The sequence below is a fragment of the Dermacentor andersoni genome, chromosome 5 (assembly GCF_023375885.2).
Source record: "Dermacentor andersoni chromosome 5, qqDerAnde1_hic_scaffold, whole genome shotgun sequence".
Lineage (NCBI taxonomy): Eukaryota > Metazoa > Arthropoda > Arachnida > Ixodida > Ixodidae > Dermacentor > Dermacentor andersoni.
The window spans coordinates 91,958,026-91,970,847 of record NC_092818.1 but is presented as its reverse complement, the minus strand read 5'-3'; the positions used below and the strand labels follow the sequence as shown (position 1 = coordinate 91,970,847).

At 48.0% G+C, this 12,822-nt stretch overlaps 1 protein-coding gene across 1 annotated transcript in view; it reads left to right on the top strand.

The window, feature by feature from the left end:
• Positions 1–11,396: 11,396 nt before the first annotated feature.
• The window catches only part of LOC126530860 (uncharacterized), a 117,401-nt gene continuing 115,975 nt past the window's right edge, over positions 11,397–12,822 (top strand). Inside the window, exon 1 of the mRNA XM_050178163.3 lies at positions 11,397–11,624. The gene's annotated coding sequence lies outside the window, so the exon portion shown is untranslated. The remainder of the gene's footprint in view (positions 11,625–12,822) is intronic.

Sequence of the window (12,822 nt, the reverse complement as noted above, 5' to 3'; positions counted from 1 at the left end):
AAGCGAAGTAGTTTGCGAAGAACGTGGTTTTTGTTTAGCGACCATTTGAAAGTGAAGAACACGCGATCAAATTGCACATCTTTTCATCGGGAAATACCTCGCTCAACATAAAGTTGCGGGGCTAGAACAAGGGGATTCATGCTAGTACGACCACGACGGCTGTACGACTACGACGGTATGACTACAATAGCACGGCGACAACGGAATGACGATGATGCCACGACGACTGTATGACAATGGCGCAATAACGGTGATGGCATGGCGACGATGGAATGGCGATGAGGGCATCACGGCAGTGGATAACTGCGACAGAGTAATGACGATGACATTAAGACTGTCACGGCTTGTCACCCGTACACCGTTGGCGCGAGTCGTCGACGGGGTATACAAGCTGGTTGGTCTTTCCGTACTCAAGCGAACACAGTGAAGGGGTCAGAGTCGGGAGAAAGAAAGAAAAAAAGTATTTATTGACTGACAACGATACACAAATTAAAAGAAACATAAAAACACAAGAGCCCTACGCACGTGCATTTAATATAGATCAATATGACGACGACGAAATAAGTACATCAAGCAATTAACAGTGAATATAAAAACTAACACTACACAGGAATACACTTAACGGTGGTCCACTAAACAGAGTTCAATAGAAAACAAATGATGGCATACGCATGGCAACGCAGCAGCAGCAAGTCCTTAAAGCGTGGAGTCGACGGCAGAGCTTTCCAGAAGAATGTAGGCGAGCCGATCTCGCTGCGGTTGATGCGGTTGCTGTGCTGTGCTTCCCGGGAGTCTAGGTCTGACGTCTTCCCTCGAGCAGGTTGAGCTAACTTGAGGGGAACTACAGTGAGCTTCGTTGCAAACGTTGGTTTGTCGTCTCTTACGCCAACTAGTAACTCGCAGTTCAGATGCGGCTAGGCGGCCCAGGCGATAGTGGACGGCACTAGCTCCTTCACGCTTCTCAGCAGATTGTAGGCTCAGCTTCTAGGCTCCTTAGCTCGGTCTAAATCCTGCGTTTAAATAACTTCTCTTTTCCCTAGTTCCCTGTGTTGGGGAACGGCCGCTATTGGTGACGATCCAATCAAGTTCACCCGATTGTGTCCCGGCTCTTCCCAAGGTCTTGGCCGCGCCCCTTTTAATTAGGAGCGAGGGAACGGGTGATTCCCCCTGCTGTAGAGTCGCGCACTTGTATTGCACCACACACGCGCACCCTTGAGTCCGTGGTGGGCCTCTATTGTTCGTTCACAAACACAGGAGAAACGACGGCAGCCGGCCATACTGCGCTGTCGGCACACATACACTGTATTCACTTCGTGGGCATAGGATTGCACAGAGACACCAGATATTTCGGAGTATTGGCACCCCTGCTTTCTCGGTAAGCTTCTCAATGCACGCGCGGGGCAGAGAATACACATTGGTTTCTACAAAAAGCCGTCGGGTCTTCACGGTCGCGCCGACAACACAGGGACTCATACAAAAAGCTGTCGGGGCGTCACGGTCGCGCCGACGACAAAAGACAATAATCTCTAAACCTACCATCGACTTCTTTCGGCCGCTTGACCAAGTGGCCGGCAATAACCGCCTTGCTCGCCGGTCCCTATTTCCAGGACCTTTTGCCGCCCATTGATCGGTGCTTCACCGCATCGAATAATGCCGCACCGTGACAACGACGATGGAACAAGGAAAGAATGACGACAGTATGACTACGATGGCACGGCGAAATTGGGATCATGACAACGAAATGACCATGATGGAATAACTACAGTTGCATGACGACCGTATGACGACGGCGCAGTAATGGTCACAGCATGACGACGATGGAATGGCGACGAGGGTGTGACAATGACGGTATGACGCCAGTGGCATGACGACTTTGGTGTAATTACGAAAGAATTATGAGGATAGAATGACGAAAGGATGACGAGGGTATCGCCACAATGACATGGCGAGAATGGTATAACGAGGCTGAAATACCAACGGCGCTAAGGTGACAATGGCCTGACAATGGCATGATGATATGGGATGATGATGCTTGAATGATGACGATGGCGTGACGATGCCGGCATGGCGACATTGGGATAATGAAGCTGAAATGACGACGATGGCACGAACACGGCGGCATCATGACGAATGCACGACGACGACTATATTGCTATGGCGCAATGACGACGGTTTGATAATGATGGTATGCTGACACTGGTATGATTACTACGGAATGACGATGACTGCATGATCGCGATGGCGGGATGTCTGTGGAATGACAACACAGAGACGACAACAGAGTGAAGATAGCGAGAAGATAATGACGACATGACAACGGAGAAATGATCACAATAGAATGAAGGCGATAGAATAACGGCGACGGAATGACGATAACGGCATGATGACAACGGCGTTGGCAGCGTCCAAGCAGCGGCGTCGTAAACAGTCTTTCTCACACTATGCGGAAGTATATAGGGCTCCGTTTTGTTGGCTCACGACTTGGCTCAAAGGCATCTGGGTTCGAGCGCATCTTGGCTGGTTGTTCTTAGTGGCAGCTCTCACTGTCATAGCCGTACACACTCCTTGCTGCCGTCCAACGTTCAGCCGGTATAAAGAGACGTGAGAAGCAATAATTACGGATTAGTGGTTTAAGAACTTACGGCAGAGCTCATCTCACGAAAAATGTCGATGGTGATTCGATTAGAATTCGACAAATGTAGTGACGCACAGTATCCCTGAATTCACTTTAACATCTGTACGAATCATCATTCGTACTATTTCCTGGAGTGAAAAGAAAATCTACACGCTTGACGCTGAATTTGGACGGATACCAGATTCGACAAGTCACCAACGTCCGATTTCTGGGCGTTACTTTAGACCACAGGCTACTCTGGCGCCGCGGTGTTGACCACTTTGTGGCGTCATCGTCACCCAGGCTACATGTGCTCAAGAGAGTCGCTGGCATACGCTGGGGCAACCACCCGACGTCGATGCTACGGCTACATACAGCGTTGGTTACCAGTCGAATCCTGTATCAGCTACCTCTGATGTCACCCTCAGACAGCCAATACGAGTGGTTAGAAGCCATCCACAGAAAAGGTATCCGACTTTGCCTTGGAGTCCCTCAGCCAGCGTCAAACAAGAAAGTGCTCTACGAAGCTGAGTCACGCCCTCTACGACTTCAGGCTTCCCAGGCTGTCATGATCCAGCTACTACGATTCAGTGAGTCTACGCCCGGTAGAGCCCTCTTACGACGTAACAGGCCGCGCTCATATTTTTATGCAGCATTGAACACGCTTCGCGTATTAGGATTGCGCTACTCGAGACAGAGGGAAAGGATAGAACCACCCTGGACATTCGACGACATCACATGCAACTTAAGTGTACCACGATTGCAGTCAAAGAGCTGCATTCCATCTGCAGATGTCAAGTCATTAGTCCTGCGGAACACCTGAACACGACTTACCCGAATCACCTACAAGTATACACAGATGGCTCTGTCAAGGCAGACGAAGACCGCTGTGCAGCTGCATTCTATATTCCTTCTCTAAGATATACGTGGTCTGGCCGTCTGGACTGTATAGCCTCGTCGACAGTTGTGGAAGGCGTAGCAATAGCTTCTGCTCTGCGCAAACTAAAGACTTTGCCTCCACAGAATGTGGTTGTCCTTATACTGACTCAAAGGCCGCATTACAACAAGTATACCGTGGTTTGCCATCCCTCAAGTTCCCACGCAAATCACTAGCCATCGTGAAAGAACTCAACAACAAAGGCTTAACAGTAAAGTTTCAGTGGATTCCCTCCCACATTGGTATCTCAGGAAACGAAAAAGCTGATGCGCTTGCATACGCAGCGCTCTATCATCCTCCCAAAATCAAGGCTCCAAAGAGTAATGAAGTGCAAAAATCTGACATTTGAAATCACTTTGCGTCGCTTTGGGTTCCACCGCATAGGCCCTGCGTAACCAAGAGATTGCACTGACAGGAAGCCTCACTCCTATATCGAATAAGGACAGGATCTGCTAATACACCGGCCTGGTTATTTTAGACGAGGCGAATCAATTCTCCGAACTGTACGGCATGCAACGAGACAGGAGACATTGAGCACTTTTTGTGGTCCTATCAGCAATTCCAAGCTGAAAGGGACGCTCTCCTGAAGAATCTGCAAAAAAAAAGGACCTTCCGCATGCGCGCCTGCAACACCTTATATTTCCCGAGGGATCAGTTATAGCCCGCAAAGAAACTTCACGTCTCCTCATCGAATTCTTAAGACAGACTAATTTGATGGACATATGGTGAAACCCTTCAGCGGTATTGTGCGAGACGCTCGGGCGGAGCAATTGCCGGCCTTGATCGCCAGGCTAAACCCGCCTGTTGCTACAATTCACCACCACCACAGATCTGTAGTACGCCGTCACTGTGAGACTTCAGTTGCGTCGGCTATATACTACATACTGGCATCGAGTCACTTTGCTATCGCACTCACTATACTCTATCTCAGTAGTTCTATGCAGCACTGTGGAAGCTACACGAATTTTTAGCCAATAGGAAGGCCGAATGCCCCTTGATATGTACTCATCCGCGACGCATAGGGCGCGCGGAGAGCCTTTCCTCCTCTCTGGCTTGGGCGATCCGCCGCGGCGCTGTATTGCTGTCGCGTGCTGAGGAACGATTTCGAGATGTTTTAGATGGTACTTTGTGAAATTTACGCCATGTCCGTTCACATAAGGTCGTCAGGGAAGCCTTTTGATGCATCGGTAACTACAGTGGTGGTGGTAACAACTTTATTAATAATCCGGCAAATTCGTGGCCTGGGCCTAGGTCGCCCCCGAGGAGGTCCGGAGATCCTGTCTCCTCGCCGCCTCACGGGCTTGCTGGATGGCCCATAGTTGATTTTCGAGGTTTGAGCTGCGCACCGCGGCCGTCCATCGCGCCGCAGCTTCATCTGGGGAAACTGCATTTTCTCTGCATATAACCTCACATTCCCAGAGAATGTGTCTAAGAGATGCGTGAGCCCTGCCGCATAGTTTGTAGTTATCATCTGAGTAGATGTCCGGATATATCCTCCTGAGATGGACGGGGTTGGGGAAGGTCTTTGTAGCTGCCTCCAGTCTACCGCTACAGTAGGCAGAAATATCTCTTGGGGGAGCAAAAATGTGACGCGCTTTATCAGCCGCGGTGTACGCACATTATCAGTAGCGGTGTGTGTATGTGTTGTGAACTGTTTTGCTTATATAGGTATTAATTCAACAACAAAAAAAAACGGTGTCTCTGTATTAGCAGCATGAAATGGTAAATCTGCTCGCTATCTGTTCGTTTGGCGTAGGGAGTAAAACATAAAGCATAAGAGCGCATGCTCGTGCACGGCCAACCTAAGACAACCACGAAACATCTAAGCGGCAGGCGCTATCAAATATGTCTGATGCACCGGCATCGTTCTCGCGCATTTCAAGTCTAGTAGGCTTTAAATTACTATATGTCTACGCTAGCCTTCCTGCATGAGGCCGATGGCGTTGCTCAACACAGCGATCACTGCGGTTGGTGAACCAGCACGATACATATGTAAGCTGTGCGCTTCGGCATCGCCTTTTTGGCCTGCATACAGCCATAATATATGAGAGTGATCGCATAAAAAGAATGCGATGCCTATTTTTGAGGACAAAATTTCCGTAATACGTGTGAGTGCGTCGTAGAGAACGGAACGAATACAACCGAAAAAAAAATTTCGGTTACCATCCTCTTTCTCGAAAAAGCAAGAGAAAACGGGCTAACGCCGCAGTAGGACCTCGCATAGTCACGCCGCACGATTATAAGTATATAACCGCTGATGCCGTATGCTTGGACCATGCGGTATATAGAACAAAGATATATGTAATCCAGCTCCTACCACTGCTTAGGACGCTCGCGCAGTTCGTAAACAGTCCCTTTGGGGGACGAGCTTAATTCAGACTGTAAGGTATGTTGCTATTACTTGCTAAAACTATTTTATTCAGGGGCGGAAACCTCATCCATCCAACCAAGTAGTCACGCGATGTAACCTGCAGCGAACAGTTTGAACGCTTGTCAAAGTATAACATCACAGCTCCTATACCGTATAGCAGAACGGTACCCACGCTGTTACGATCGTCGCGTATGTTTCATGACTCCTAAACCGCAGCTTAGAAATAGAGGATAATACTGCAATAAGGTCACATTAGTGACTGGAACATTCAGATATACACAATTGATCTCCGAGGCTGATTGTAGGCTCAAATATGCGCGCACACATCGCGCTGCGTGTTCCGTCCACCTCAACGCCAGCAGAAATTCCGGCCATGACACCTTAAACCACTTCAGCATGTCTCACAGAACCGTTTACCACCTAGAAGACGCACGTCATACTAAACAGACCGCACGACCGCGAAAACAAACTCCAGAACCTACCGCCGAGCGTATACCTGCCATGCAAAAGACCGCTTTCCCCCAAGCCAGTATGGCGCTGCTCATAGGCGGCGCCACTGCGTTCCCAATATGCCGGCGCCTACGAAAAAACGGTCTATACGTGCTCGACGGTAGGTGGATTGGCGCGAAAAAATGTTTTGATGCCGTAACAATAAGTTTAGTTTGCATGCAAGCGACAGCGGGGCTTCGCTTGACGTGTACGTTGTCCCTGCAGTTACCTTGCATCATCCAACGCCAGGCAGACGCCGAGCAGACGTAGTGACGCAAATCAACATTCATCAGAGCATTCGCCCTCCCTACACTGTAAAATAATTTACACCTTAAAAAGTGAAAAACAGTGTAAATGTGTCTATAACTCATACCCTTAGGGTGTTATCTATTTAACGGACACCCTAAGGATGTGAGTAAAAGACACAGTTACACCCTTTTTCACTTTTTAAGGTGTAAATTATTTTATAGGGCGAATGCTCTGATGAATGTTGATTTGCGTCACTACGTCTGCTCGGCGTCTACCTGGCGTTTGCTCGCTACCGTCATCACGTGCCATGCTAGAGCGGGGTAGTAACTTATTGATGCAGTGAACAACTAGGCCTTTATAGCGTTCCACATGCTCAGCGCATCACCAGTGCTAATTCTGTGTCGCCATCTGCTAACTAGAAATCAAACCAATTTTAGTGCTGGGCGCATTGCCTGTAGTCCTAGCAGTGTGAAAACGAACAGCCGATCTGAATAATTACCAAAACACAACTGATACTTTGACCTCAGCTTGAGGTAAGACTTAGCGGTAACGGATTTTGCCGCTTCTTTCTTGCTGACACAGCGGCGCGCCATTAACAAGCGCGAATTCGGATCGAAGTAGGCGGTAGGGGCTGTATGTGAGCTGCCAGGTTGCTTGGTGATCATGGTTAGGGTTATGGTGTTAGGCTGCTGAGCACGAGGACGCGGGGTCGAATCCCGGCCACGGCGGCCGCATATCGATGGGGGCGGAAGGCGAAAACACCCGTGTACTTAGATTTAGGTGCACGTTAAAGAACCCCAGGTGGTCGAAATTTCCGGAGTGCCCCACTACGGCGTGCCTCATAATCAGAAAGTGGTTTTGGCACGTAAAACCCCATAATTTAATTTTTTTAAATCATGGTTAGGGTGACTATTGCGGTTACTGGCGGCAATATTCTCGTTGTCGCAATCTGTGGCAATCTGCCACAGTGATTCTCAATATACGACGTGCATGCGTAAAGATCCTAACATGTCACGTATTGCTGCAACGTATTATGTAGCGAGCAAAAATAAAAATCTCTAGTGTTGCCAATAATCAGCCAGTTTTACCCTGAACTATATTCAGCTGCGCAGGGGCATTGCCTGTGTACGCCTCTTACTGTCGATAATGCTGCAAGGCACTTGTGATATGGAATATAGCCAAGGTCGTCCAGAGTATGGCAGCATGACGGCGACTCTACGACGAAGGAATGACGTTGATGGAACGACAAAGGTGGTATGATGACGACAGCATCACGCCGGTGAGACGGCAACTGTTGAAGATGGCATAACCACGACAGCGTGATGAAGACATGATGGCAATGAGGGGATAACGAATGCATGACTACGATGGCGTGACGACGATAGCATGACGACGATGGTATTACAACGGATGCATTTAGCCACTGTCTGCTGACGGCGCAATGAGGACGATGGCACGACAACGGCTTATAATCACGACAAGCGACAAAGGCGGTCATGACGACGAAGGCATGATGACGATGGGATGACGTTACTTAAGAGATGGCGATGATGGTAAAAGGACCGCTTGACGATGATGGCCTGACGACGATGGCCTGACGGAAGTTGGATAACGAAGTTAGAATTACGACAATGGAACAACCACGGCGGCATCATGATGACTGTATCACAATGAATGTATCACGATAACTGTATGAAGATGGCACAATGATGACGATCGCAAAACAATGGTATGAGGACAATGTGATGGCAAGCGTGGGACTAAAACGGCGTGACGATGATGGCGGGAAGAAGACGGCATGAGGAGAGTCGAATGACTAAGCTGAGTGGCGATGATAGCACGACAACGACGGAATGGCGAAGATGGTGTGACAACGCACGCAGGATAACGACTGTCTGACGACGACGCAACAGTTACGATGGCATGACAACGGTGCCATAATCACTGTAGAATTATGAAGAATGGACGTCGATGGAACGAAGAAGGCGGTAGACGGCACGGCCTGACCACAATGGGATTATGTCACTGAAGTGATGAGGATGAAACGACCGCGTGACGGCGAGTGCATGGCAGCAGTGGCATGACGACGACTATGTGACGACGATCGCGTAGCGATGAGGGCACGACGAGAGTCGGATGACGAAGTTACAGTCACGACAATGGAGCCTTCGCGATGGCATCACGACGACGGTATGAGAACGAATGCATGGCAACGACTCTATGAGGACGAAGAAATGACGACGATGGCATGACAAAGGTATGAGGACAATAAGTGAACACGATGATATGACGACATGTCATGACGATGCCTGTATCACGGAACCTGTATGGTGATGATGGCGTGACTACGACGGCATTACGAGAGTAAGTTCACGATGTTGGAATGGCGATGGTGGAACGACCACGAAGTAATCAAGACCCCGAGCATATACCTTGTGGCCCAAGCTGGCAGACAAATAACTTGGGTAACTGGGTTGGCGCAAGAGGATAGATAGATAGATAGATAGATAGATAGATAGATAGATAGATAGATAGATAGATAGATAGATAGATAGATAGATAGATAGATAGATAGATAGATAGATAGATAGATAGATAGATAGATAGATAGATAGATAGATAACGCCTGAAGTAGGCAAAGCACGCTAATCGCATTGAACAAATTCTAGGGTTTGCAGGCATTGAGGTATGCCTCGGCGCCTTTGCGCGAGCATTCACCTGCTATGTCGTCCCTCCACCTCTCCCCTTTCCACTCGCGACGGTTGTCGATGGTGGCACTCCACTTACCATTGTTTGCGGTGGGAGCTAGCGCTCGCGTCGCGGTGGAGCTAAGGCGGAGCCGCTAGCGGCTGCCCAGGTGGAGCGCGGGTCTTCTCTCCGGGAACACCACTGGGTACGCACTCGCTTTCCTCCCGTCCGCCGGACCCTTTGCGTCTCGGACTTGAGCTCGTATACGGTGCCTCTGCCCGTGCGGCGAGCGCGTATCTTGTGTTGATCCTTTCCGGACGCTAAGCCGAAGACCGGTGCCTAGTGCTCGCACGGGGCCGAACTGCGCCGCGCCACACTTGACGATATTTGTTGCATTTAAAAGAAAAACGTAAAGTCTAGTGCCTGTTGCTTTCGAATTTTTGATTTAGGTCGTCAGTTTTTTTACTAAAGATTGGCAAAAATCACAAATTTTCAGAAAACGGTACTATCAAGTTTACAAGTCCCTAACTCAGCAATGAAAAGCGATATCACAATTCTCTGAATTGCATCTCATAGTGCATCTAAAGCGGACAAAACTGATATGTCACACATGAATCTAAAAAAAATTAAGTAATGTGCAAATACAGCCTTTGCAGAACCCTTGTACACAACGTAACAAACTCATGTAATATACTAATTTTCATATCAAATTTGTCCGCTTCGATTTATCTAATGGATGCCGTTTATAGAACCGCGATATTAGTTCTTGCCAGAGGGCTATTAATTTGTAAACTTCGTGCTTTTATCCTTCTTGAACTTTAGATGTTTTCAAAATGCTTTCAACAAAATTCAGGCCCTAAATCGAAATTCCACTTGCGAAAGTCACTATAATTCAACTTGCTCTCTCAAACGAAACAAATTTCATTAAAATCGGTCCAGGGATTATCTCAGAAATGCGTTTTTGCGTTTTACACGTATTTGAATATGCCGCGTCGGAGTTAGGCCCGAGGTAAAAAATGGCAAACATTTTCAAGAAATTATACAGTACCAACCAACGGTCCTGCTAGAGAGGATGCAGTGAGACGTAATAAACACAGAAAGCAAAACATACGTTAATTTGAAAGTTGCGAAAAAACGTCCAAACCGTCCAAATCCTCCAGTGGTGGCGCCCTCTAAATTAAACACGCTCATCTCACAGTATTTGCTTTTGCTGATTGCAGGCTGCGGAAGCTACTGCGACAGCCGAAAAGACGTCATTGACTTCGGGTTTCGGATACCACCTTTTTTTGAATAAAAATGTGCACAAAGTTTTCTTTTTGTTTGTTCATTTGCGACAAGTGGATTGAGCATTCCTTGTAGCAAAGTCCTATACCTGTGCGACCGTCTCTTATGCATACTTACATCTTGGAGGCTTTAAAAGAGCACGGCTACTTTTGCTGCCACTCCACAGAGGGCAACACACACGAGCGTCACCGCTGCAATTGACATGTGACATGAAAGTACTGCGTAACCCGTCATGCGCATCTTGTCCATCTAAATCGTAATGACTGTAAACGTCCTTGCGCATTTATATTATCCACATTATTTTTGCGGGAAGTTAGGGAATGAAATGTAATAACTGTTTGCACAAATAACGGTAGTTTAACTGTGGTGCGAACAATAGAAGGCAATCATATGATGTTCGCATTCTCGAATGTTGCAGATTCCATATAGATTTCTCATTGACAATTTTCGCCTGATAATAAAGGAACATGTGCGTTTAATTTTGCATTCTTTACATAATGACGTGAACTGGAATTTATTTACATTCTGATTTGTTCCGTTATTCAATCTGGCTCCATTAAATTTGTGCAAGTAATTATTGTGTGCTGCTTTACCTACATTTGCTCGCATGTAGAATGTTCAACAAATATGCAAGTACGCAGTGTGCCTCCACATACTTTGGCATAAACGAAACCGAAACCGCCAATCAGGCAATCGGAGAGACAGCGACGCGCTCCCAAAGAATCCCGCCGCGTCTCGACTCTCGCGAGAACGTCGGCGAGGAGGACCCGCCCATGCAGGCAAGAGTGCTTCCCTTCGCGATGGCTCGGCTGTGTTAGGGTTACGCCGAAACAGGTTCATTCCGGGATAATCCTGTTCAATAACGTACCGACGGCAATTAAATTCCATTCACATCGGCGCCACGCTCGCCTGGAGCCGTGCCAGGTGTTCCGATGGCACAGACGGGCGGGAAACGTGTGACGAAGATGTGACTTCACAGGGCTGTCTCTCCGGTGAGCGTTTATTTTCATTATCGAAACCGACGGACCGCTGTGGCGAGCGCAAGCTCGCGGCGATGTCGAACGCAGAATGAATGGGGCCACCAGTTTTTTCCGCATCGCTAAAAACATGCCGCATGACTCATCATGCGGCGGCGCCAACGATCTGCCTTGCGCCTTGTTTTGTACCTAGCTTTATGTGCAGGCAGTCAGGCAGGCGCCTGTGCGGCTTCCGTGGGTCGCTCAGTTCGATGCTGTGTCTTATCGATTTTCGCGTGGGTCTCGCGGTTCCTCCTGAACCCCCGTTGTGTTCCTGAAATTGTTAACGAGCAACGGTTCTTTGTGAACCAAGTGCTGTCTTTTCACGCTGTCCGGTTGACGCCGCAGACGTTTCCTGTACAGTTGAGCTGGCGCGAGTGTACCGCGCTACGTTGCCTAACAGCATTTATTAACGCTCCGAGACGTATGCTTTGAAAGCGCCACAGAACGCTTTGGTCGCGTTTACGAGCACCCTAGTCATTCTCTTTTCTGTTTCGTAGGCAGAAACTGGCGCCGCCGAGATCGCCTTGGTGAATTTTGGTTTTGCGGTGGTGTTAGTGAACGTCGTCGGCTAGAGAAGACGTGTTTGCAATTTTTTACATTTTTTTTCTTTAGTTGAATATAGTTCTAATTTTTGAGTTATCCCCGCGCATCCGTACACTCGTATCGTTGAAAAACAACTGTAGAAGCTTTAACGTTTCTAATCTAGAGTCTGAGGTGCTTAATGATAGCTGCTTGGTAACAACGGCCCGATAAGATTTCGTTTCCTGAGCAGACGGCGAAGCAGCCATGCGATAACCATAGCAGCCATGCGAAAACTGCTTTGTGTTTGTTGATCTTTGCATATGCCATTTGATAAAGTCCATTGTGATTCGGGACGTTATGTTGTTCTGTGGTGCTGGCTTGAACTGTGCTCTTATTCTGTTGTAACCGGCCGTTGTTAGCCTTTCTCTCATGTTTAAGCACTTGTTATTTTGCCTTGTAACAACTGCCGTGGCAGTAAGCGAGTGAAAAATCGAGTTTACCGTGTATGTACGAAATTCCGCGAACATGGTTGTGTGGGGCATGTTCCGTGATGTTTCTTTGCTGTCTGATAAAGGTCGTCTACGTTTTTCCTCTAAAGGTGGTATACTGAAAGGTAGTCACTGAAAGGAGTAAAATATATGCAAAATTT